This window comes from Staurois parvus, unplaced genomic scaffold (assembly GCF_062004578.1).
Source record: "Staurois parvus isolate SC_StPar_1 unplaced genomic scaffold, SC_StPar_1.0 ptg000347l, whole genome shotgun sequence".
Taxonomy (NCBI): Eukaryota; Metazoa; Chordata; class Amphibia; order Anura; family Ranidae; genus Staurois; species Staurois parvus.
The window spans coordinates 3,227,519-3,254,586 of NW_028318143.1; positions in this window are offsets into that span (position 1 = coordinate 3,227,519).

The following is a 27,068-nucleotide window of genomic DNA, read 5'->3' on the forward strand; positions in this document are numbered from 1 at the left end:
GGACCCCTGTATGTCCAGAAACTGGCTTAACAACCCAGATGCTAGGGGGTCCTACAACATACACTATATTGCCAAAAGTATTGGGACATCTGCCTCTATATACACATGAACTTTATTGTCATCCCAGTCTTAGGGTTCAATACTGAGTTTGCCCACCCTTTGAAACTATAACAGCTTCAACTCCTCTGGGAAGGCTGTCCACAAAGTTTAGGAGGATGTCTATGGGAATGTTTGACCATTCTTCCATAAGCGCATTTGTGAGGTCAGACACTGATGTTGGACGAGAAGGTCTGGCTTGCAGTCTCCACTCTAATTCATCCCAAAGGTGCTCTATCAGATTTAGGTCAGGACTCTGTGCAGGCCAATCATGTTCCTCCACCCCAAACTCGCTCATCCATGTCTTTATGGACCTTGATTTGTGCAATGGTGCGCAGTCATGTTTAAACAAGAAGGGGCCATCCCCAAACTGTTTCCACAAAGTTAGGAGCATGAAATTGTCCAAAATGTCTTGGTATGCTGATGCCTTAAGAGTTCCTTTCATTAGAACTAAGGGACCAAGCCTAACCCCTGAAAAACAACCCCACACCATAATCCCCCCTCCACCAAACTTTACACTTGGCACAATGCAGTCAGGCAGGTATCGTTCTCCTGGCAACTGCCAAACCTAGACACTTCCATTGGATTGCCAGACAGAGAAGCATGATTGGTCACTCCAGAGAACACATATCCACAGCTCTAGAGTCCAGTGGCGGTATGCTTTACACCACTGCATCTGATGCTTTGCATTGCACTTGGTGATGTAAGACTTGGATGCAGCTGCTCAGCCATGGAAGCCCATTCCATGAAGCTCTCTACGCACTGATGTTGTGCTAATATGAAGCTCACACAAAGTTTGGAGGTCTTTAGCTATTGACTTGCAGACAATTGGTGACCTCTGAGCACAGTGCACTTCAGCATGCGATGACCCTGCTCTCTTTTTATGTGGCCTACCACTTGGTGGCTGAGTTGTTGTTCTTCTCAGTCGCTTCCACTTTGTTTTAATCCCACTAACAGTTGACCGTGGATTATTTAGTAGCAAGGAAATGTCATGGATGGATTTATTGCACAGGTGGCAACCTAACACGGGACCACACTTGAATTCACTTAACTTCTGAGAGCGACCCATTCTTTCACAAATGTTTATAGAAGCAGTCTGCATGCCTAGGTGCTTGATTTTATACACTTGTGGCCATGGAGGTGATTGGAACACCTGAACCCAGTAATTTAATTGGTGTCTCAATACTTTTGGCAATATTGTGTATATGTCATTCTCTCTTTAGTGCTGCATTATGAAAGTTTTCTATTGTAGTGGGGCAATTCATCTTGGCAATGTTAGAAGCAGTTGCTGATAACTGTAACATAAGGCCTCACCCATTACCTTTAAGCACAGCTCCCTTTGCTACAAAGATGCAGCAAGTGCCAAACATTGGCACAATATACAGGTGAGGCTAAGCTTAGAACTGTTGTTCTCGTTTGTCAGTAGAAATAACTGTTTAGAATCTGGACTATTAATGGTCATCTATAACTCAACAGATGTCCTTTTGGTGAAATTAAGAGACACCGCTGTTTTAGTCTTCAATGTGCAGATTGGATTTTAGTTATAATAAAAGATCATTCTGGTTAGATGCCAAATCTAAAATGTCAGTTTTGGGTGAAGTCCAACTGGCCCATTAGTAACTCTTTTATATAAACCAAATTGAAATTTCATTTTATTGTCCCTTTTACAGGCTTTTTTATAAACATTGTAATGTAGGTGAGCTGGCCTTGTGACAGGCCTTTGTTCTATGTACACAATTATTTAGGAACATTCAAGGAGGGTTCCGGACTAATGTGGATACTCTGTGTGAAGCATGGTAGGTATGTGCTTCTAAAAGACTCCTAAGGCAGAAAGCCAGTCTTCCCCAGTGGCCCCCACTGGGTTTTGCAGCATGACATTCTGAGTTTTAGGTTTATTACATTGATTATAGCGTTCAAACTGATGGAAATGCAAAGCAAAATACCAAGTTATCACTGATGTATAGTTCCAGAATCGGCAGGGCTTAGGACCAACAGCTTTCATGTAGAGCCGTATCAGAAGCAGAAAATTCAGGCTGCCCAGGCTCTCATTCAATATAATGGGCAGGTTTTTACTTCTCATCTGATGAACTTTCATCGACAGCAAACCTCATGACTGTATATCTAAAAAGAGTGTGATTGGGTAGGAAGTTAGGAAGCTATGTAAATGTACAAGGTGGTATCAAACTGTTTTGAGACTAGTCTTGTAACACACTAACAGATGGCATCACAAGGCTGTATGCACAGTAACAGGGAACACCAACCTCCATAAGTCAGTGTGCCAAAAGACATCGTCCTATATACATCGGTGAACTGTGCAACTTGTGCTATTCTGTCCAAATGCATTACCATGTCTGTTATTTCATCATGGAAAGCAAGTTAGAACAAAGAGCAAACGTGAAATTCTGCGTGCAACTGGGCAAATCTGCCAAAGAGACATCTGACATGATTTGGCAAGTTTACGGCGATGCTGCAATAAGTTGTTCAAGGTGTTTTGAGTGGCACACTCGCTCCAAGAGCCAAAGAACATCATTGGAAGATGACGAGAGATCAGGAAGACCTTCAATGAGCTCAACCCCTGAAAATGGTCTCTTCCTGAAGATGAAGATCCAGATCAAAAGTCACCCTTTTGACAACATTGCGAGATCCAATGATTTGCTCAGTTTCACACAGAAGTTCACATTTGCTTTTTGTTCTAACTTGCTGTCCATGATGAAATAACAGATGTGGTTCCTAACCACGGAAACCACTAAGCAACTTATTCACTCCCTTGTTATATCTCACCTTGACTATTGTAACTCCCTCCTCATTGGCCTACCTCATCGCAGGCTATCCCCTCTTCAGTCTATCATGAATGCTGCTGCCAGACTCATCCACCTTACTAACCGTTCCGTATCAGCCATCCCTCCACTGGCTTCCCATTGCCCAACGGATAAAATTCAAAACATTAACAATAATGTATAAAGCCATTTATAACTCTGCCCCAAATTACATCACCGATCTTGTCTCTAAATATCACCGAAACCGTACTCTCCGCTCCTCGCAAGACCTCCTACTCTCTAGCTCCCTTGTCTCCTCCCATGCTCATCTCCAGGACTTCTCCAGAGCTTCCCCCATCCTCTGGAACTCTCTATCCCAATTTATCAGACTATCGCCTACTCTACTCACTTTTAGGCGATCTCTGAAAACCTATCTCTGCAGGGAAGCCTATCCTGCCCTCAGCTAATACTGGAATCTTCTACTTTTCCAACCAGTCCATCCCCCACAGTTACTACCTTTTGTACCACTAGCCCCTCCCTCCTAGATTGTAAGCACCAAGGAGCAGGGCCCTCAAATCCCTCTTGTATTGAACTGTATTGTTACTGTATTGTCTCCCGTTATATTGTAAAGCTCTGAGCAAACTGTTGGCGCTATATAAATCCTGTGTAATAATAATAATAATAATGTGGTAACACACGTCGTCAGAATAGCACCAGTTGCACAGCTCCCAATGTACACAGGTTGATGTCTTTTGCCACACTGACTTAAGAAGGTCAGTGTCCCTGTGACTGTGTGTGGCCTTTTGCAGCCATCTGTTGCCGTGTTACAAAGCTAGTCTCAAAACATTTGATACCACCTCGTTTAGCTATAACCACACAAAGCTGGTCTGGAGATACCAGCCTTTTACACTTATACAGCCCAAAAAATCACTATAACCATAACATCTTTTGTCTTTGAGACAGGGAAAGAAAAGAAATCTTATCAATGGGATACAGGCAGCAAAAAAAAACCCCATACAGGGGTTCTACCTCTTTTCTAGTCTACAAAAGCTAAAAAAAAAAGCGCAAAAAAAAGGCTAGATATAGAGTTACTTAAAGTTGAACTCCAGCCTTCCCTACAGTCTTGCACAGTTGTACAGACCCTTCTTCTGTACTGAAATTGCTTATTATGATTTTACTGCACACTACGATCATCTTACAGTGTGCATTAGAAGATGTTGTGGGCCAGATAGAGCTCACCTAATCTTCTGTCTGGAGGACATAGAACTTCCCCTTGCTTGTTCCTCCCCATACTGACTGTCCCTGTCCTGCCCTTTTCATTCATTGGATTTTGGTTATTTCAATCATGGAGGCTCAGCATCAAATGTAGGTACTGCAGAGAGCAGCCTTCATGTGAATCTGTAAAGAAAACTGTCTAGGAAGTTCCACTCCTCATGGCTGAACTCAACCCATCAAGGCATTTTGATATTTACATAACTCCTTCCAACAGCCAGCCCGCTGCTTGGATCAGGGCTGAAGGTTCTTTAGAGTGGTATGGAGGCAAGGTGCTCTGATGTTTTCAGGAAGCTATGCACAGCATCCTTATGGCCCCTCCCACCATCCATGATCTGCCTGCATTGCATAGAGAGGCACGGAAATACAGTGATAGCATCACTGGATCTAAAATAAGGAATGTATTAAATATTAGTAGGGTAACTTTACTCTCTCAGTCAGCATTGTCTGTTTTTAATCCTAAATAGATAGGAAAGTATATCATATTTACATGTTTTAATTTTTAAATTTTTTTTAACATTTCTTTAGTTACTTCCTGGTGTCTAGTCAAGGCAAATGATGTCATACATTTGATGTCTCCTAGATTGTAAGCTTGAAAGAGCAGGGCCCTCAATCCCCTCATGTTTTGCATTGTATTGGTATTGTTCTGTCACATGTTCTGTCCCCCTTTGTAATGTTTAGCGCTGAGCGAACTATTGGCGCTTTATAAATACTGTATAATAATAATAATAATACATCCCAGGAGTCTTCAAGAAGGGAGGAGTGGTTTTCTCAGTTAAGCACGCCCTCCTGCCTTCATGCCTGAGCTAAGGGCAGATGGCATCCAGGAAGTAAATGGTACATACAGTAAATCCTTTGCCCATACTCAAGATGGCCATGGTCAGAAATGTTAGGGGGTGTTTTCCAAAGTGATTTCTCAGCAAAATAATGCATGGAGACCAGGGGCGGACTGACCATTTGGAAACTCGGTTAATGCCCGAGGGCCCGGGGTCAGTAGGGGGCCCCATGAGATGCTCCTGGTACCTTTTTCATAGGCTTGTTTGAGTTTGGGAAAGGACACAGAGGCCCCATGATCCCCTATTGCCCGGTGGCCCCATGAGTTGTCAGTCCGCCCCTGATGGAGACATAGATGGATGGGTGAGTTTGCTTTGAATATTAAAAATTAATTAAATAGCGTTTTTGGTTTGTGGTGCTCAGCTGCAGTGTAGTTTCACTTTAAAAAGTTTGTATTCAACAATTTCATTAACATGTTCATGAAGGCAGAAAGGAGGAAGCAGAGAAGGCTATATATACGCAGATTAAACTTCAACTTTAAACAGGGGTAATAACGAAATCTAATATAGCGATAAAACTCTATGATGCTACTGGTCATTTTCAATACCCAGAGGATTACCGGGAACAGAAAGTTCCTCTGACAACAGGAATGGACCCAGGGACTGTCTATGGAGACCAGAAATAGCTGGTGGCCATGCTGATTAATAAAAAATAAGGTGGTAAAGTTGGGCAGCTTACTTCCTATCTGGGAATCCCATCAAAGAAATCTTCCATGTGCCACTTTTATGTCCGTCCAGCCATAAATGGCAGCCAACATGGAAAGACAGGTAAACAGAGAGGTTACATACATATCTCCTTTATCTAGTTCTATGCAGGTACACATTCATACATATTTATGAATGATATATGAGCAACTCAGAACAAATATATAAAAGGAGCCTTTGTTTCAGCGTTATATTTATTTAAAAATGCAAAAATAATTTTTTCAATTTACCCAATGGCAAAAAACATGAACTCTTTAGGCACCAGGCACGACAATTTAAAATTGTACACATTTATATTGAAATTCAACAGGAATAGAAGGAGATAGACATAATAAAAGAATAGAACAAATATCAGACCACCGGGTTCAAACAAGCTTGGTATATGTACACTCACCGGCCACTTTATTAGGTACACCTTGCTAGTGCTAAGAAAATATCCCCCACACCATTACACCACCACCAGCCTGAACCATTCATACAAGGCAAGCTGGATCCATGCTTTCATGTTGTTTACACCAAATTCTGACCCTACCATCTGAATTTTGCAGCAACCAGTCTGCCCATTCTCCTCTGACCTCTGACATCAACAAGGCATTTTTTGTCCTCACAACTGCAGCTCACTGGATATTTTCTTTTTAAACCCCATATTCTTTGTAAACCCTAGAGATGGGTGTATGTGTGAAAATCCCAGTAGATCAGCAGTTTTTGAAATACTCAGACCAGCCTGTATAGCACCAACAACCATGCCAAGTTCAAAATCACGTAAATCCCCTTTCTTCCCCACTCTGATGCTCGGTTTGAACTTCAGCAAGTCATCTGCACCATATCTAGATGTCTAAATGCATTGAGTTGCTGCCTTGCAATTGGCTGATTAGCAATTTGTGTTACCAAGCAATTGAACAGGTGTACCTAATAAAGTGGCCGGTGAGTGTATAAGTATACACAAATGCTTTACCTTTCATTTCTGTTTTAAACTGTATGGATTGTTTTAAGAGGTGAGGGTTTACATATACACTAAGAGCCAACACTGTAATGGGCAGCCTCATCAGTTAATACGAAGGTGCATGAAATGAGAGGAAGAGGAACATTTATGGAAATAAACCAAGAAGTGCCGAGGAGTATCAAAAGTTGCCTATTAGTACAGCCAGTGGACATCTGAGGGTATGTTGAATGATCTGGATGGAATTTACTGTGCTAACATCAAATGTTTGTGTAAGTGAAGACAATGTTCATATTTTTAGCAATCTCAAGCTTGTCACCATGCTAATGTCTACTCTTGTCAACCCAACTCAACCTTATCTTACAGTAGAACTAAAGGCAAAATACTTTTTTTTTCATTAGATGGGCTAGAGGGTTGTAACTCCTGCCAGTATTTTTTTTGTGTTCTATGGGGAAATTTCCTTTCACTTTTTGTCCATTAGGCAACATTTCCTATTTTTTTGCCATAGGCAAAATAGGAAGAATGGGGAAATTCCTTAAAAGTGAGGTAGCCCCAGGGAGTCACCAGAACTAGTGTCCCCATTTGAAGATTTCCCCTCTACTGATGTCAACCCAAAATTTGGGATTTTGTTTCACTTTCGGTGATAACCAGAAACAGGACAAATAGGTGAACTTCACTATTAGGGACACAGATGTTCTAATTAATCCCTCTTTACCAGGGGCGGACTGACAACTCATGGGGCACCCGGGCAATAGGGGATCATGGGGCCCCTGTGTCCTTGCCCAAACTCAAAAAAGACTATGAAAAAGGTACCAGGGGCATCTCATGGGGCCCTCTACTGACCCCGGGCCCTCAGGCAGTGCCTGAGTTTCCAAATGGTCAGTCCACCCCTGCTCTCCACTCTATTCAAAACTAAAAAAAAATTGCCTTTAGTTACAGTTGCAAGAAAAAGCATGTGAACCCCTTGGGATTACGTGAAGTTTTGCATGAATTGGGCATAAAATGTGCTCTGAACGTCATCTAAGTCACAACAATAGAAGAACACAGTCTGCTGAACATAATACTACACAAACATTAGATGTTGCCATGGTTTAATTGCACATAACATGTAAACATTCATAGTGCAGGGAGGAAAAAGTATGTGAACCTTTGGACTTAATAACTGGTTGACCCTCCTTTGGCAGCAATAACCTCAACCAAACGTTTCCTGTAGTTGCAGATCAGACCTGCACAACGATCTGGAGTCATTTTGGACCACTCCTCTTCACAAAACTGTTTCAGTGTAGCAATATTCTTGGGATGTCTGGTGTGAATCGTTCTCTTAAGGTCATGCCACAGCATTTCAATCGGGTTGAGGTCAGGACTCTGACTGGGCCACTCCAGAAGGCGTATTCTGTGCTGTTGCAGCCATTGTTTTTTTTAATTACTTGTATTCTTTGGGTCATTGTCCTGTTGCATCACCCATCCTCTGCGGAGCTTCAGTTGGCGGACAGATGGTCGTACGTTTTCCTTCAAAATGTCTTGACAACCTCTGGAATTCATTTTCCCATCAATGACAACAATCCATCCAGGCCCTGAGGCAGCAAAGCAGCCCCAAACCATGATGCTCCCTCCGCCATGTTTTACAGTGGGGATGAGGTTTTGATGTTGGTGTGCTGTGCCTTTTTTTCTCCACACATAGTGTTGTGTGTTCTTCCCAAACAACTCAATCTTGGTTTCATCTGTCCACAGTATATTTTGCCAGTAGTGCTGTGGAACATCCAGGTGCTCTTTTGCAAACTTCAAACGTGCTGCAATCTTCTTTTTGGACAGCAATGGCTTCCTCCGTGGTGTCCTCCCATGTACTCCATTCTTGTTTAATGTTTTCCTTATTGTAGATGTGTCAACAAAAATGTTAGCATGTGCCAGAGATTTCTGTAGGTCTTTAGCTGACACTCTGGGATTCTTCTTTACCTCATGCAGCATTCTGCGCTGTGATCTTGCAGTCATTTTTACAGGACGACCACGCCTAGGGAGAGTAGCAACAGTGCTAAACTTTCTCCATTTGTAGACAGTCTGTCTTACCGTGGACACATGAACATCAAGGCTTTTGGAGATAATTTTTTGTAACCCTTTCCAGCTCCATGCAAGTCAACAATTCTTGATCGTAGGTCTTCTGAGAGCTCTTTTCTGTGAGGCATGGTTCACATCAGACAGTGCTTCTTGAAACCAGTAAACCCAAAACAGGTGTGTGTTTTTTAAGGGCAGGACAGCTGTCAGCAACACATCCAATATCATCACACTGATTGGAGTCAAGGTTGGCTCACTCCTGGCTCCAATTAGCTCTGGGAGAAGTCATTAAGCTAGGGCCTCACATACTTTTTCCTCCCTGCACTGTGAATGTTTACATGTTATGTGCAATTAAACCATGGCAACATCTAATGTTTGTGTAGTATTATGTTCAGCAGACTGTGTTCTTCTATTGTTGTGACTTAGATGACGTTCAGAGCACATTTTATGCCCAATTCATGCAAAACTCCATGTAATCCCAAGGGGTTCACATACTTTTTCTTGCAACTGTATACTTTAAAGTTACACTAAAGCAGGGGTCTCCAAACGTTCTAAACAAAGGGCCACTTTATTGTCCTTCAGACTTTAGGGGGGGGCAGACTGTATCCAGCAGGAGTGGAAATTTTCCTGACATCAGTGGTAGTAAACATTGCTACATTTGGTATAAGGGAGAGGAATTGTGCCCCATAATTAGTATCATTGGGATGAAGAGTGCCCCATCATTGGTGTCAGTGGGAGGACTAGTGCCTCATAATTGGTGTCAGTTGGAGGAATAGTGTTGCATAATTGGTATAATTGGGATGAAGAGTACCCCATCATTGGTGTCAGTGGGAGGACTAGTACCTCATAATTGGTATCATTGGGAGGAATAGTGTAACATTGTTGGTATCAGTGGGAGATATGGTGCCCCATTGTTGATGTCATTTGGCAGAATTGTGTCTCGTATCAGTGAGAGGAATAGTGTCCCAAGGGCCGGATGAAGGCAAGCAAAGGGCCTTATCTGGCCATCCAACGCAGTTTAGAGACAACTGCACTAAAAACTAAAAAGCAATACATCATGACAAGGAGTGCACAAAATATTACATACAAATTATACATTTTTATTACATATTTGTTACGGATGTGGCAATTGAGTGACCTTATAATAATTTTGCAATGCTACGCTAACATTTACAAACTGTTTTCTGTGTTGCAGTGTAGCATTGAAATGGGAATAAAACTGCTAAAGTAAAGCGCATACATTGACTTTGAGCTTTACCATTCGGCAACATTGCATAAAAGCCACACTAATATGACAATTACTCAGCAGCCTTTATTGATTTTATTTGTGGTGAATATATGGGGGTGCCCAAATTACATAAACGTTGTGTTGGGAGAAATTACAAGAAAATGCATGTTTTCAAAAAATAAAGTGTATCCAAAATTTCTACCATATTACAGTACCAAAATGAAAAAAGCACTTTGTGACCTAAAGTGGAGCTCCACCCAACAGGGGAAGATCTGTTTGTTTGCACCCTCCCCCCTTCCACTGCCACATTGGGAGGTATTTTGTGGGGGGAGAAGGTACCTGGTTTTGACAAGTTCGGCCCCCCTCCTTTCCCCTGCAGTCTTCTGGGACACTTCACAGGTCTCAGAAGACTATGGGATCAATCACAAGGCACAGCGAGACTCACGCATGCTCAGTAGGAACCTGACTATGAAGCCACAAGGCTTCACTTCCGGTTTCCCTTACTTGCAATGTCAGCGCCGGGAACCCAGAGGCTGGTGAAGAACTAGCCCGGTTGTCGACAGTGCTGGACGCCTGGGAAGGTAAGTGTCATTATATTAAAAGTCAGCAGCTACAGTATTTGTAGCTGCTGACTTCTAATTTTTGGAGGGAACCCCTCTTTAAAATGATGTTAAAGGCATTTAAAAAAAAAAAAAATAACAAACATTTCTATACTTACCTGCTCTGTGCTGTCATTTTGCACAGAGCAGCCCCAATCTTCCTCTTCTTGGGTCCCCTGCCAGCACTCCTGGCCCCTACTTCCTGCCTAGTGCCCTCAAGCACTAGAACCCAAGCAGGCTTGCTCCAGAGCCACTGCTCTACATGTCCAGTCACGCACAGAGTCGAGGCTCGGCCCCACCCCCTCTCTCTCCTCATTGGCTCACTGCCTGTGATTGACAGTACCGGGAGCTAAAAGCTCCCGCTTCTGTTTCAGTCAATAAGGAGAGAGAGTCCCCGGAGAGCTGAGGCTCTCATGCACATCGCTGGATCGAGAGGGGTAAGTATTAGGAGGGCTGGAGGGGAGCTGCACACAGAAGGTTTTTTACCTTCATGCATAGAAATCATAAAGGTAAAAAACCTTCAGCCTTTACAACCACCTTTAAAATAGTAATAAAACCTTTTTTTTAGCATAAAGGGATATTAAAGTTTACATTTTTTAAATAAAAAAGATGTTACACTTACCTGCTCAGTGATAGGATATTGCACACAGCGGCGGTGTGCCTCCTCTTTTTCGGTCCTCCGTCAGCGCTTTCTGCCCCTCCTCCTCCCTGAGTGTCCCCTCAGCAAGTTGAGTGCTGAGGGGACTTCCTAGAGGGCATACTCCAGAGACGGGCTGTGTACATCCATAGACACACACAGTGCAGCTTGGCCACAAACCCCACAGGCACCTGCTGCTCACAAAGTCTCCTGTGAGACAAGCAAGAGAAGGAGAGTCCGGCTGCAGCCAGGCACAGCGCTGGATCAAGGGAGGACTCAGATAAGTGTTTGGAGTAAAGGGAACAGGTGTTGGCAGTTTTTTTAACTTAATGCAGAGAATGCATTAAGGTAAAGAAAAAACGTTTGCGTTTAGAACCACTTTAACACACTGAGCACAATAAAATAGGCTTTCTCCAGTAAACCATGTGATAAAATGTTTACCCCAGAACTTGCAGTTTATATCTTTTAATGCTGCTTGCTCCAGCTCTCTCAGTGCTACTTCCCTGAATCTATGGTCCACACAGAAAGTGTTAACAGTGGACAACGCAGCCTGGAGCCAGTCTGTTAGCTTGGAGAAGGGAGGAGGAGGGAAGAGCAGGAGCTTTGCAATCCTAGGCTATGGGGCTATGTGTTTCTATTGATGCACACAGTATAGGGAGCACAACTGTGGTCCCATCAGCCTAAACTGGTACCTAGACAAGGATTAAAATATAAAAAAGCTGCATACACAGTAAGTGAATAAATCAGCTGCTGAAAGTGCTTTAACAGCTTCCCGACTGCTACAGGCCAGCAGGGCTTTGCATAATCACACACATATATATATATATATATATATATATATATATATATATATATACCTACATGATTTTGTATTTGCTATGGGGCTCATGGAGATTCCCCGCCGGCACCCAGAAATTGTCGGGGAAAGCTGACAGAGGAGAAACCAGATCTCTCCCCTGTCAGCACCAGTGTGCTGCTTTGTCTGGTTCTGCATAGCAGAGCCATATAAAGCAGCGTGCTTATACAGTAAAGCACACACAGAAAAAAAAAATAGAAAACAGCACACAGTTAACCCTTTGATGTTAACCCCTTCCTGCCCAGTGTCATTAATACAGTGTCAGTGCTTTTTATTAGCACTGATCACTGTATTAGCGTCAGTGGGGGTGTCAGTGGCAGTTAGCCAGTTCCCTCCCAGTGTCAGAATGCCTGCTGCAGTCCTGCAGTCCCACTAAAAGTCGCTGATCACTGCCATTACTAGTATAAAAAAATATATACTATACCGCCATTTGTAAATGTATAACTTTCACGTACACCAATTAATTTACACCTATTGGGATTTTTTTTTAGCAAAGACATGTAGCAAAATACATTTTGACCTAAATTTATTACGAAATTAGATTTTTTTAAAAATTTTTACTGGACATGTTTTATAGCAAAAAGTAAAAAATATTGTTTTGGTTTTTTTTTTAAATTGTCGGTCTTTTTTTGTTTATAGCGCAAAAAATAAAAAAGGCAGAGGCGATCAATTACTACCAAAAGAAAGCTACATTTGTAGGATAAAAGGATATAAATTACATTTGGGTGCATGACTGCACAATTGTCAGTAAAGTAAAGAAAAAAAAAATGACCTAGTCAGGAAGGGGGGTAAATCCTCTGGAGGGCAAATTAAAAAAAACGAGGGTTTGAAATCACTTTAAAGGGGTTTAGGTACAAAAAAAGGCAGACTCGAGTGGATAAACAGCAAAGTTGTACACGTTACAATTTCTGGTATGAAAAAAAAAAAAATTTGTGAAAAAGAGTTTTTTTTATATATATTAGATTTTTATTGTTTTGTTTTAGGTCTACTAGTTCTTTAAATAAGCCACTCGGAAAAATATGTTTATTTCTGTTCTCTAGTTAACATATTCATATTAAGAGTGGTTATCATTGTCCTACTGTTTCCTTTATGCTTCCAAATAAGCTTCACCTTACAGATTCACTGTTTTAATTTCGAATTCAGCAAGCTGCTCCTCTGCGGCGGCCCGAACAAGTCTCGTTGCTTTTTTCATATTTATTTGCTATCCATTATCCTTTCTTTAGCTGACAGCTTCCCAACAAGCACGAGGAGCCAGGAGTAGAGTTTGCCAAATGTTTGTACATGCCAATTGTATTTAGGCTTACTCTTAATAAAGAAAAATGTTTCAGTTGAAAAGCTTTAAAAAGCTCATTGTGTTTTAGATTGTTTTCTGCTCCTCTGTAAAAAGATGACGCCTGCGCTAACTGCTGGCGGTACACGAGTTGCTTGAAGTACCCTTGTGTTCTGTAAATGTGTCTTTTTTTCCCCTTTGCAGCAGCCAAGGCTGAGTACGTTGGAAGGAAGTTAAAAAGGCTCTGTACGGTCTCTAAAGATTTCAAACCGGCAATAGAAGACAGCGTATACACATTTCTCTGTTGGCCCAAGTCTCTTACCTCTATAACATTCCAGTGGTGCAGCCTCAGAAAGCCTTTTTTGGCACTGAACATTCTCGAGAGTGTTGGAGGCCTGTCTCCCACCATGCGCTGGTTCCCCTTAATCACTACAGGACAGTAAGGAGTCATAGGAAGGAATGATGAACACTGGCATTCAACACTCGTGGAAGTGTCAAATGCCAAAGAGACCTTTGGAGACTACAGTTCCAGAATGGAAAAGCAGGAGAAACTGGCTGGAGAGGACTTCTATTAGGGCCTAGTTTAAAATCTATAGAAACCAGACAAGGTCTCTTCAAAGACCAAATTTCACGAAACTGAAAACATCAGTGAGTAATCTGATAATGAAAAGTCAAATACTCCAAAAGCTCCTGCACATGGGTGTAGAGGGCTGAAGACAGAGAAGTGAAGTGGAACCCAAATGTATGCAAAATGATAAGTGGATAGGCCAAGCTTTGCTGCTCTCATGTACAACAGGGGAAGTCAAATGTAACTGCAAAAAAAAAAATGGAAACAAGAGTGCACTGGCCTATTGCATTATCCCAGATAACAATTTATTAAATAATAATTATAATGTACTCACAAAGAAAGGTAACAAATCGCATAGCATATGACAGTCACTTGGAACATGCTCCATATGACACCAAGGGTCCCGACGTGAAAAAAGTGCCATCCAAGGGCCAAAGAAAGGCTGACACATTTAAAGGGAAACCCTCTTCCTCAGAGCCACTGAGTGGGGTTTCCCTTAAAACACGTCAGCCTTTCTTTGGCCCTTGGATGGCACTTCTTTCATGTCGGGACCCTTGGTGTCATATGGAGCATGTTCCAAGTGACTGTCATATGCTATGCGATTTGTCACCTTTCTTTGTGAGTACATTATAAATATTATTTAATAAATTGTTATCTGGGATAATGCGCTAGGCCAGTGCACTCTTGCTTACATTTTTTTATGCAGTTAATCTGATAATGAGTTTCGGGCAATTCCTTCTTAAAATGAAGTCAATGTTCCCTATCCATCCTGCCTAACCTGTTTAAAAAAAGATCTGTGGATCTTACTTAATTTTTTTTTTTATTCCAGTCCGGTTGCATGATCCTACAGCTCTAGCTCCCCCGTGTAAGGGAGCACTGAACAAGAGCTGTAAATTCTGGAAACCTTGACATCACCCATGGTGCTCCTTCCTCTTCCCTGCAGCAGTAGCTCATTTGCACAGGAGAGCTGGAGTTCTAGGACGTGACTGGACCAGAAGATTAAAAATAGGTAAATACATAGATCTTTTTTTATACAGGGTAGGAAGAATAATTAGAAGGAGGGGGGAGGGATGTTATTAAGGATAGGTATTGGTAGGCTTTTAAGCACTTCTGCCGCAAAGACTTACCCATACATCACCAAGTTGAAGTGGTTTTGCCGGGCTGATGCCTTCTGCTATAGGCATCCTCACAGAATTTTTTTTTTCAGCTGTGTGAGGGCTTAAATGCAAAAGTGATCCTAACGGCTAATTAGCTGCTGGATCGCTTTTACAGGAGGCAGAAGGGAGTCCCTTCCTGCCTGCCCACCTTCTAGTGCCTTTCCGGGCTCACTCTCTCTAATAGACCTCAGATCTCTCCATAAAGAAGACCTGTCACTGCTCATGCCATCACAAAGGATGTTGTTCATCATATGCCTCCTGTAAAAAAACAAAAACAAATAATAGTTACATTGTAATAAATAAACAAATAAAAATACAAAAAATGCTTTTAAAAGCTCCCTTGTCTCACTGTGCTCACACGCAAAAGCAAACGCATGCGTTGGTCCTGCATGCATACATAAATGGTGATTTCACCACACATGTGATGGATCACCGTGAACAGCAGAGCGAGAGCAATAATTTTAGTACCAGACCTCCTGTGTAACTCTAAACTGGTAACCTGTAAAGGCTCTTAAATCATTGTCTATGGAGAGTTTTAAGTATCGTAGTTTGTCGTCATTCCACAAGCACGCACAATTTTAAAGTGTGACATGTTCGGTATCTATATACTCGGCATAACATCATCTTTTATATTTTACCAAACAATGGGGTATTATATTATGCATTAAAATTCATTAGGGCTCATATAAACTGCAGCTGATAAACTGACGGTCAGGAGCTTTTCTGCAGCCCCTAAACTCACCCTAATGTTTTCCTATGTGTCCATGTACACTATGTCGTTTACAGTCGTTTACAGGCAGCTGAGTTTACAGTCGTTTTTTGAACTCACCAAACTTGCGTTCAGGAGTAGATTTTATCAGCATTTCAAACGCCAAATGCTTGTAAATGCAGCTAACCGCATTTATAAGTGTTTGCGTTTAGAAGCGTTTTTTAACTGTCCAGATGTGTCCAGAGCCTTTTTTCATCATCAGAAGTGCATGCGAAGCGTTTTCCATGTATTCAAATGGACCTAGCACACCAGCACAGTCAGTTCCTTTTTTTACGTGAAGGAGAAAATGGTAGAACGTGCCGCATTATGCTCATGATGGGATCCATAGTGAATACAACCAGAAAAGACAGGTCACCTCAACACATATTGCTCTCTCTGCTTCTGATCTCTCTATTTCTCTCCAAATGTCTGAAATAGTTAATTTTTTACTGTTTTTCAGTGCATTCTGGGCATTTTAGAAGGTCTCCTGAGGTTATCTTTAAAAAAATGCTTCTAAACGCAAACGTACATAAACGTAGTATGCAAACGTGGCTAAACAGATGTTTTTTAACCTATGTTTTTCCAGCAGTCAGTTTCCATCGTTCAGAAGTGTTTTCCAAATGTCCCGTGTACATGGAGCCTTTAAGTGTATTTTCCCCAAAAAAATGCGTTTGAAAAACCACTGCGCAAAAATTGTGAGACATAAAACGATTTTATTCTCTAGGGCCTCCGCTTAAAAAAATATATATAATGTTTTCCAGCAAAAAAATGCAGATTTTTCCATGCAGGAGAGCAGTGTCTGAATAATCTTGGGGCTGAATATGAATGGCACTGCAAGAAACAGCAGTAAATAGTGAACCCCATTTGGATCTCGATAAGGTGGCTAGTGAACAAGCTTCCTTTATGAGTATCCTCTAAGCAGGGGACTGACCATTTGGAAACTTGGGCACTGCCCGAGGGCCCGTTGCCAGTCCGCCCCTGCCTCTAAGTTTAACAAATTGTTACAAGGTCCTATGGACTTCTTTAAAACAGTCAGCTAATATACCAGGGAAATAAAATCTTTTCCTTGCAGCGCATTTAATGGAATCCAAAACAGACAATCTGATGCCCTTTTCTATACCATAACCTACGCTAGACTAATGATGGCTGGAATCTGATTGGTTCCTTTGGCCAGTGTACATTCCGTTCTGCATTTGCATTTTTCCCACAAGCACCATTATTCCATGAGTTTAGTTTGGCACCTGTGAAGCTTGAGTATTTTATTTTCATTCCCTGCAACGCTTTCATCTCTAATATTTTAATGTACTTTGATAATTCTGCGCTGAAAGTTTGCTGTGTAGCAAAAACACCCAAAAGCAAAGAAAAAAAATGATGTGATATTGTTTTCGTATTTTATGAATTACAGCAAAAGATGATCACCTTTACTTCCAGCTATTTTCAAAGAGATTTTGGATGCGTTCCCAGAGTTTTGGGGAGTGTTTAAACATATTATTAACCTCACAGCATTCTTGTGGAGGAAACAGTGCCAGGATTTCAGATGATGTCCAGTTTGGGGATTTATGGTCTGACTTGTAATTAGATAGAAAGGGGAACATTTTGGGAAAGCTAGTTTAAAGGGAAAATGGGGGCATTTCCAGTGGTGTATCTATGAGCCCCCCTGGACTGGATTAGGCACCCCCCAACTTTGCATATCACTTCTTTTACCTCCATACTATGTACCCCTTTTATTGACACTCTAAGGGCTCATGTACACTGCAGCTGATAAACTCACATTTAGGAGCTGTTCAGCGTTTTTTTTTCAGCAGCCCCTGAACTCACCCCAATGTCTTCCTATGTATCCATGTCCTATGTGTCCGTTTAAAGTCATTTATAGGCATTTGAGTTTACAGTTTACACAGAAAACTTGCGTTCAGCAGTCAATTTTATCAGCGTTTCAAACACAAAACGCTTGTAAACGTGGCTAAATGCGTTTATAAGCGTTTGTGTCTGAAATTTTTTTTTACCCCTTCCAGTTCCTGATGCTGTCCAGAGCCTTTTTTTATCATGAAAAATGCATGCAAAGGGTTTTCAAGGTACTCAGATGGACAAAACACTGAACACAGGATGTTCCTACCAAGCTTGTCACTGTCAGGGTCCTGTCCATGGAAGACGTTCTGGAAGATCTGGCATTTCTGCTAGTACTCTACATGGCCGCAGAAGTACACTTCAGCCTCAGTCTGGTGCAAGATGGCCTTTATAAGTTGGCTCATCACTTCCTCTAGTTGCTGATGATCTCTAGCTCCCCATACCCTGTTCCTGGTTCCTGTTTCCTGTGATTCTGACTTGTGATTTCCTGTTACCGACTCGGCTTGCTCCTGGACCTGTCTACTCTGATTTACCCCTGATCTGACCTCGGTTTGGCTTACGGATACTCTCTCTCTCGCTCCTTTGTGATTGACCTTGGCTATCCCATCTGACTACGTCCGCTCTGATTCCCACCTGGCACCTGACCTTGGCTTGAACCGACTACCCAGTAAACATCCAAATCCCAGAAGGGCTTGCATACCACGCACAGGCACCTCCTGTCTGCAGACCTATCTCCGTGCACCAGCTGTGCTTCTGAGTGGACCACCAACCAGCACTCCTACAGGGGACCTGTGCAACTTTGGGCCTGACTCCCGCTGTCCCACTCTCAGGGGAGTCCGGAACTTAGCCGCAAGGGAAGCCCTCTCTCCATTGGCCTCCATCACCAGGTAAGTGATAGTCACACATTGTAATGACCAATTCACACCTCAGGCCTCTCCCAACCTTGGAAACAAAAGATATGTTAATGACCATTCACACCTCAAATTCCTCATGAAAACCCCCTGCCAGGTGACCTTAATGACTCACTCCACCAGACCCCTTTCCCACCCTTGGAAACAAAAGAAATGTTAATGAGCAACTCACACCTAAGCTAATCTCAACACATACTGCTGTCTCTGCTTCTACTCTCTGTATTTCTCTGAAACAGTCTGAAATAGTTAATATTTTACCACTTTTCAGTGCATTCTGGCCATTTGGGAGGTTCTCCTGTGCTTATCTTTAAAAAACGCTTCTAAACGCAAATGCACATAACCGCAAATAACCGCGGTATGCAAATGCAGCTAAACAGATGTTTTTTAACCTACGTTTTCCAGCAGTCAGTTTCCATCGTTCAGAAGTGTCCCGTGTGCATGGGGCCTTATTGTACACCTGCCTCTTTTTAGTCTTCTCACCCTCCTTAGATTTTGTTTTTCCGTAAGTATCCCCCTTTTATTTTGCCCAGAATGTCACTAACCATTATATAAGACCCGAAGGAAGAGCTGCTGGAGAAACTAGATTCAACATGGCAAAGCTGAGCAGAGAACAGAAGCACAACCCAGAGAAAGAATTGGCTCCTATTATGTATTGCTGCCATTGCCCACCTGTTGATGCAGCTTCAAAAATGCCTGTTTGTTGCCCAGATATTACCATGCCTGCCTGTTTGTTGCCCAGATATTACCATGCCTGCCTGTTTGTTGTCCATGTATTATACTCACTATTTAACAAAATAAAATTATTAATAAAATTACATTAAATGAACAAAATACATTAAATGCATTGAGTCGCTGCCATGTGGTTGGCTGATTAGCAATTTGTGTTACCAAGCAATTGAACAGGTGTGCCTAATAAAGTGGCCGGTGAGTGTATGTGTACTAAATGATCATGTGTGTGGACAGGCTGTGAGACAATTGTGCAGAGTAAAGATGCCATCATTCCCTGTGTTGTTTGGGGGACTCTGAAGAGAAATGAAGGTGGTCCATAGGCCACACAGAGGGCTGGCCTGTGCTTTGCCCAGCTGCCCCTAGGTGGTAGTGCGCCCTAGGCAGCTGCCTAGTTTGTCTTGCGGAAGCCCCAGCCCTGCCCATAGCGTATAACCATACAGCAAAGAAAAACAAAACCAAAAAAATTAAAAAAAATTCCTTAAACCGTGAGTCCAATGAAAGATGGAAAAAGAGTCCAAATCCAAAGTGATAAGTGCCATGACAATGATTTGTAGTGCAGTCCGTCTATGATTCCAAAGAATCGCTGATGAAACCCGTAAGCACCTTCACCCAAAGAGACAGATGGGAAGCTCACTTACCGACTCCATATGACCCCCCTTTCCAGGGGGGTCATAACATTTTTCTTTGGGAATCATATGTGGACCCCAAATCTCCACTAAGGACACCCCTCAATGGATCAGGGATAATATCACTCACAAATGGCCACAACGTTTTATAGTCAATTGCTCATGTAAATCTAACACATGAAAGCCTCTACATAGTGTAAACAAGATTAAAACCATGTATTAACCGCTTTCCTGACGCCTTATAGCAGGGTGGCAAGGGTGCACAAAAGCATGTATATATATGCAAGCTCACCCTACCCGCTCCACTATTCGCGGCCTCGGCTGTCAATCACCGGGTCCGGGCCGGTGATTACTCTCTGGCACCCAGTGATCGCCGAACATTATCGACGGAAGGAGAGAACTGTATATAAACAATACAGTTCTCTCCCCTGTCATCACCTGCACACTGCTTTGTATGGCTCTGCATAGCACTGCCATACAAAGCAGTGTGCTTACAGTTGAAAGCACACACAGCCCATATAGTAAAATACACATAGCACACAGTTAACCCTTTGATTGCTCTACATGTTAACCCCTTCCTGCCCAATGCCATTAGTACAGTGTCAGTGCTTTTTATTAGCACTGATCACTGTATTAGTGTCACTGTGGATGTCAGTAACACCAAGTCAGTTCCCCCTCAGTGTCAGAATGCCCGCAGCAGTCCTGCTATATATCGCTGATTGCCACCAGTACTAGTAAAAAAGAAAAAAAAATCCCAGTATATATACCGCCAATTTGTAAACGCAATAACTTTTGTGTAAACCAATTGATTTACACATATTGGGATTTTTTATTTAGCAAAGACATGTTGCAGAATACATTTTGGCCTAAATTTATGACAAAATATGATTTGTAAATTTTTTTTACTGGATATGCTTAATAGCAAAATGTCAAAAATATTGTTTTTTTCTCAAAATTGTCGTCTTTTTTTTTATAGCGCAAAAAAATTAAAAAAAGCACAGGCGACCAAATACAACCAAAAGGAAGCTCTATTTATAGGAAAAAAGGATGTAAATTTCATTTGGGTGCAGCGTTGCATGACCCCGCAATTGTCAGTTAAAGTAACGCAGTGCCGCAATGCAAAAAATGGCCTGGTCAGGAAGGGGGGTAAATCCTCTGGATGGCAAGTGGTTAATGGAAATATCATACACTCACATGTCAGTTGACAATAATGCGCATATCTACAAATCTAAAGCCAGTATGTAACTAATAATCCACAATTGTATCAGAATGAGGCTCCACCCGAGCAGTTTCGTCATCAAATGTCATCTTCCCAGGATAAGAGGCTGACCCCCTCCTAGCCTAAGAAGACGCCTTTTGATGAAGAAACCGGTCGGGCGGAGCCTCATTCTGATGCAATTGTGGATTATTAGTTACATGCCGGATTTGGACATGTGGATATGCACATTATTATCAACTAACATGTGAGTGTATGAATTTTTCATTAATAAATGGTTTTAAACTTTTTTACACTATGGAGAGGCTTTCATGTGTCAAGAGGTTGAGAGGAGGACAGAACTCCTCTGCCAAATCCTGAGCTTCTCCATGCAGCTGCGGAGAGGATTGTCTCCGCTCCCCCATCTCAGCAGTCGGCAGCAGAGAAGAGAGAACTCCTGCTACAGATCTTGTGCCTCTCTGTGCAACTCCAGCACCCCCTCGTCTCTGCCTCCCCTGATCCCAGCAGACTCCAGCAGCTGACTCTAGCCCTCCTCTGGTCCTCCTCCAGACCCTGCACTTTCTGCTTCCCAGCTCCACCCCCAACTTTATCCCGGATTTAGCTCGATATAAGGGGGTTAGGTTTGCACTGTGATGTAAAGGAGGTTGGGGGACTCTTGACTTCTGCTGGTGGGGGTTCTTAACATCAAATGTTAGGGGGTATGGAGTACTCTGGACATCTAGTCTTACAGGTACAAGCGGACCTTTCAATCATAATGCTAATGCAGCCAGCAATTAAATTGAGTTTGATACCCCTGCCCTACAGGCTTATCACTATGACACCATGCCACTACATAACTCTAACCCCTCATAGCAACCAGTAACAGTTTCAGAGGCGGGCAGGGTCAGAACACAGCAAAGTCTAGAATAATAGAAACTCAATTAATATACTTGATAAGCAGAAAATGTAAAACCACTGTATTTGAAATTGAATCTGATTCCTTTTGCTGATCTCTAAGTTATTGGAGGATTTAGCAGTGACATGGGAGGTCAGAGGGAAGAACCAGTGATAGACGTGGAGAACCCAGGAATCCGGCAATCCTGGAAATCTCAGTTTCCCAGCAGACTGCAGGGGATAATTTTTCTGCAACTGAGCTGCGTTCAGCAGCTTGAGCGTCAGGAAAGGTAAATATGTATTATACTCACCTTTTTATGGGTAAATCTTTACTTTAAAACTACTACAGTGACAAGATTGCTTTAAAAAAATTGGCTAAAGTTCCATTTAAGGAAGATTTTTATAAATACTTAGCCTAGCATGTTAAACATTTAAAAAAATTTCTTTAGATGTAAAATTCACCTCCTTTCCGGCACTGTTCCACTTCAAGGTTTCTTGATGACCAGAATCATTCTGATCAATTCCTGTGAGCAAGCTGTCATGGGCACACCTGGGGGGGGGGGGGTCAAATCCCTACATTGGCCTAGGCTTGCAATACAATACTGCATCTGAGTTATTCTCTACAGTATTTCAAGTCATTCTGAAGGCTTAAAGTGTTCATAAACCCACAACAGTACAATCAGTCTGTATATGCAGTAAAGCATGCTTGTTATACTCACTGTGGAACCTAAGGGGTTAATAATCTGCAATGTGTAAAAAGGCTGTTTGATCCTGACTTCTCTGATCCTCCTCTTCTTCTAATGTCCCCAATCCATCTGCTGATAGTACAGAGCTCTAGGAGTCACTCTGCACATGCTCAGTTTGGTGTGTATTGCTAAAGTTTTTTTTTTTCCTTTGAGGGGGTGCATGTGATCAGCACAGGGCCAATCAGCACTGTCCAGACAGCGGGTCAGGGGCTATGCAGCCTCATAGGACAGTCAGAGCATAATGAAAACTCCTCTTACAAGCTTTAACCAATGCTCTGCTCTTGTTAATCAAATCCTGTGATGTGGCAGTGGGGGCGGGGCCAAGCCACACTGTCAGTATCTATAGACACAGGTAGAGGGGCTTGAGATCAAGCCCGCACAAATGCCTCCACAGGAAGCAGCTTCCTTTGGGGGCACTCACTGAAGAGGAGGAGCCAGGAGCTCTGGCGGGGGATCCCACAAGAAGAGGTTCAGGGCTGCTTTGTGCAAAACCACTGCACAAAGCAGGTAAGTATGACATGTTTATTACTTACTTGCAGAGAGAAGAGGAACCAAAGATGTCACATGACCAGACAGAAGACTTCTAGATTAAGTCACCGGTTACACCGCTGCGATTTAAAATCATGCAATTTGTGTGCAATTTCAGCGTGATTTCAGGTGCGATTTCTGAAGACTTTATTTCTTCTTGTGAAGATTTTCGATTTCTTGCAATTTGCAGTGCGACTTCCATTATATTGTATGTATGTGAAATCGCACCAAAACCGCAGAAAAAGTCATGCAAAAACTACTTTAGAAATCGCAAATGTTAAGACACTGACATTCACATTCATTAGATGTGATTTCAATCACACTGGTATGACCGGGCACTTAATATGCACTCTCCGGCTACTTTATTAGGTACACCTGTTCAATTGCTTGGTAACACAAATTGCTAATCAGCCAATCACATGGCAGCAACTCAATGCATCTAGGTATCTAGATGTGGTGAAGAGAACTTGATGAAGTTCAAACCGAGCATCAGAATGGGGAAGAAAGGGAATTTAAGTGACTTTGAACGTGGCATGGTTGTTTATGCCAAGTAGACTGATCTGAGTATTTCAAAAACTGCTGATCTACTGGGATTTTCATGCACAACCATCTCTAGGGTTTACAGAGAATGGTCAGAAAAAGAGAAAATATCCAGTGAGCAGCAGTTGTGTGGAGGAAAATGCCTTGTTGATGTCAGAGGTCAGAGGAGAATGGGCAGACTGGTTGCTGCGACATTCAGATGATAGGGTCAGAATTTGGTGTAAACAACATGAAAGCATGGATCCATCCTGCCTTGTATCAACAGTTCAGGCTGGTGGTGGTGTAATGGAGTGGGGGAGATATTCTTTGTACTAGCAAAGTGTACCTAATAAAGTGGCCAGTGAGTGTATGTACAGTATAAGGGTAATAAGGAAAAAAAAGGAGGGATGGGGGGGGGGGGGAGACTTTTTTTAATTCTCTACAGTTCAGCTTTAACTGCGTTTACCCTCAAGAGGATTTACCCCCTTCCTGACCAGGCCATTTTTAGCGATACGGCGCTGCAGTACTTTAACTGACTTTAACAGTCATGCAACACTGCACCCAAATTAAATGTATGTCTTTTTTCCCCACAAATGGACCTTTCTTTCAGTGGTATTTGACTGCCTGTTTGTTTTTTATTTTTTGCGCTATAAACAAAAACAAAAAAACAATTTTGAAAAAAAAACAATACTTTTTACTTTTTGATATAAAACATATCCAGTAAAAAAATTCAAAAAATAAAACTTAGTGATACATTTAGGCCAAAATGTATTCTGCCCCAAGTCTTTGCTAAAAAAAAATCCCAATACATGTAAATTAATTGGTTTACGTGAAAGTTATAGCGTCTACAAATGGTGGCATATATACTGGAATTTTTTTTTTTATACTAGTAATGGTGGCAAATAACGACTTATAGAGGGACTGCAGTGGGCATTCTGACACTGGGGGGGAACTGACTAACTGCCAATAACATCCTCACCGACACTAATACGGTGATCAGTGCTAATAAAAAGCACTGAGACTGTACTAATGGCACTGGGCAGGAAGGGGTTAACATCTGGGGCGATCAAAGGGATAACTGTGTGCTGTTTTACTGTGTGGCCTGTGTGTGTTTTACCATGTAAGCAAGCTGCTTTGTATTGCTCTGCTATTCAGAGCGACACAAAGCAGCATGCTGGTGCTGACAGTGGAGAGATCTGTTATATTTACATACAGACTTCTCTTCTGTCATTGGTTTACATGAAAGTTATAGCGTTTACAAATGGTGATATAGTATATATTTTTATCTAGTAATGGCAGCAATCAGCAACTTTTAGCGGGACTGCGGCAGGCATTCTGACATTGGGGGTGGGGGGTAACTGACTAACTGCCACTGACACTAATACAGTGATCAGTGCTAATAAAAAGCAAAGCACTGACACTGAACCAGGGGCGGACTGACAACTCATGGGGCCCCCGGGCAATAGGGGATCATGGGGTCCTTGTGTCCTTGCCCAAACTAAAAAAAGCCTATGAAAAAGGTATCAGGGGCATCTCATGGGGCCCCCTACTGACCCCGAGCCCTCGGGCATTGCCCGAGTTTCCAAATGGTTAGTCCGCCCCTGCACTGTACTAATGACACTGGGCAAGAAGGATTTATCATCAAAGGGTTAACTGTGCACTGTTTTACTATTTTGTCTGTGTGTGCTTCACTGTGTAAGCACACTGCTTTTTATGGCTCTGCTATTCAGAACAATACAAAGCAGCGTGCTGGTGCTGACAGGGGAGAGATCTGTATTGTTTACATACAGACCTCGCCTCCATCATTGGTTTACATGAAAGTTATAGCGTTTACAAATGGCGGTATAGTATATATTTTTATACTAGTAATGGCAGCGACCAGCAACTTTAATGGAACTGCGGTGGGCATTCTGCGTCGAGTGCCGATGGGGAATCTCTGGCCGGGACCCGGTGGTCGACAGCTGTAGCCGCCAATGGCGGCGCGGGTAGGACGGCGCGTTTGCCCCTACCTGGAAATACAAAATCACCTATTTATCTGTGATTTTGCACAGCCCTGCCGCCCTGTAGCAGTAGTTCTGCTATAGGGCAGCCAGGAAGCGGTTAATGTGACCTGCACACCAGGATTCAGAAGTAACTGTAAGCAATCATGCAAGTGAACAGTCAAGCAATTACAATTATCCGTGATCAATCGCAAGGCCGCATTAACTGATAATGTTTTAATTTCCTTGATCGATCACAAGTACCTCTCGTGTAGCAGCCCCTATTATAGCTCAGTTATACGAGCCAGCTTGTATTAGGTTTTCAGTTTATTGGTCCTTTAATTTCTCCCTACAGAACTTCAGTAACAGGAGCCATCTTTCATTATATTTTCTTGGAGAGCCATAGAATCTGTCTCCAGGGCTGTAGACTGCCACCAGCCCTCCGCGATGTCTGCCAGCACCGGAGAAAACTGAGGAAGACAGAATAGACGGCTGTAATCTATAGTGTTTCTGTATACCGTGAAACCAGAAAATGTTAATTGAAGGTCTATGTTAAATGGAGCGGTTCCCATGCCTCTTAAAGCAAGTGGCTGGGAAAGACTTGGCAGCGAGGAGTTATCACAACAGTTCTTTAGCGAAGAGCGAGGCATTCTGTGTCAGGGATTACCACTCGAGCACCGACAGGGAAAAGCATTATTAGCTCTGCTAATGAGCCACTTGTCAAATCCTCATCAGCTAACAGCGGACAACACACCTGTATGGTGCACAAAAGATATGTCGTTCTGAACAGGAACTCTGCCTGGTTCTCAGCTGTGCCATCCGACTTCTGTCGGCATGCGAGTGAAGAAGAATAATGGGCACTCTTTACTGAGGACACATGAGGTGCTCCTAAAAGATTACTCCACCCACACTTGCTGTAAAATTAGACAAGTTGCTTTTTTGTCTCAGGGATTTGATCGGCAAGAGACACACACTATATTATCAAAAGTATTGGGATACCCCCTCCAAATCATTGGATTCAGGTATGTATATAAAAATGCAGCGCTATCTGGTATTACTATATCATAAATGGTGATATTAATAACAATAGGTCACAGTCCAGTAAAAAGGTGCTCACTGATTCCCAGTGCAGATGGTAGAAATGCGCACTAATCAGAAGCGTATTGGTAATATGCATGTGAGTAAATATCCTGAAGATTCCCCTCTCTTTTCTGGTCTGATCACGGGTAAAAGCTGGAAAAAAGATGAAGCGCCCTCGAGTGGTGAAGATGTGGTCCAGCAGGTCAGAGAAATCTTTGCCAAGATGTTGTTCCCCCTCTCAGGAGCTGACACAGGAATCACTCTGGGGATGTGTTATGAGAAATAAATGCTCACATATCCTC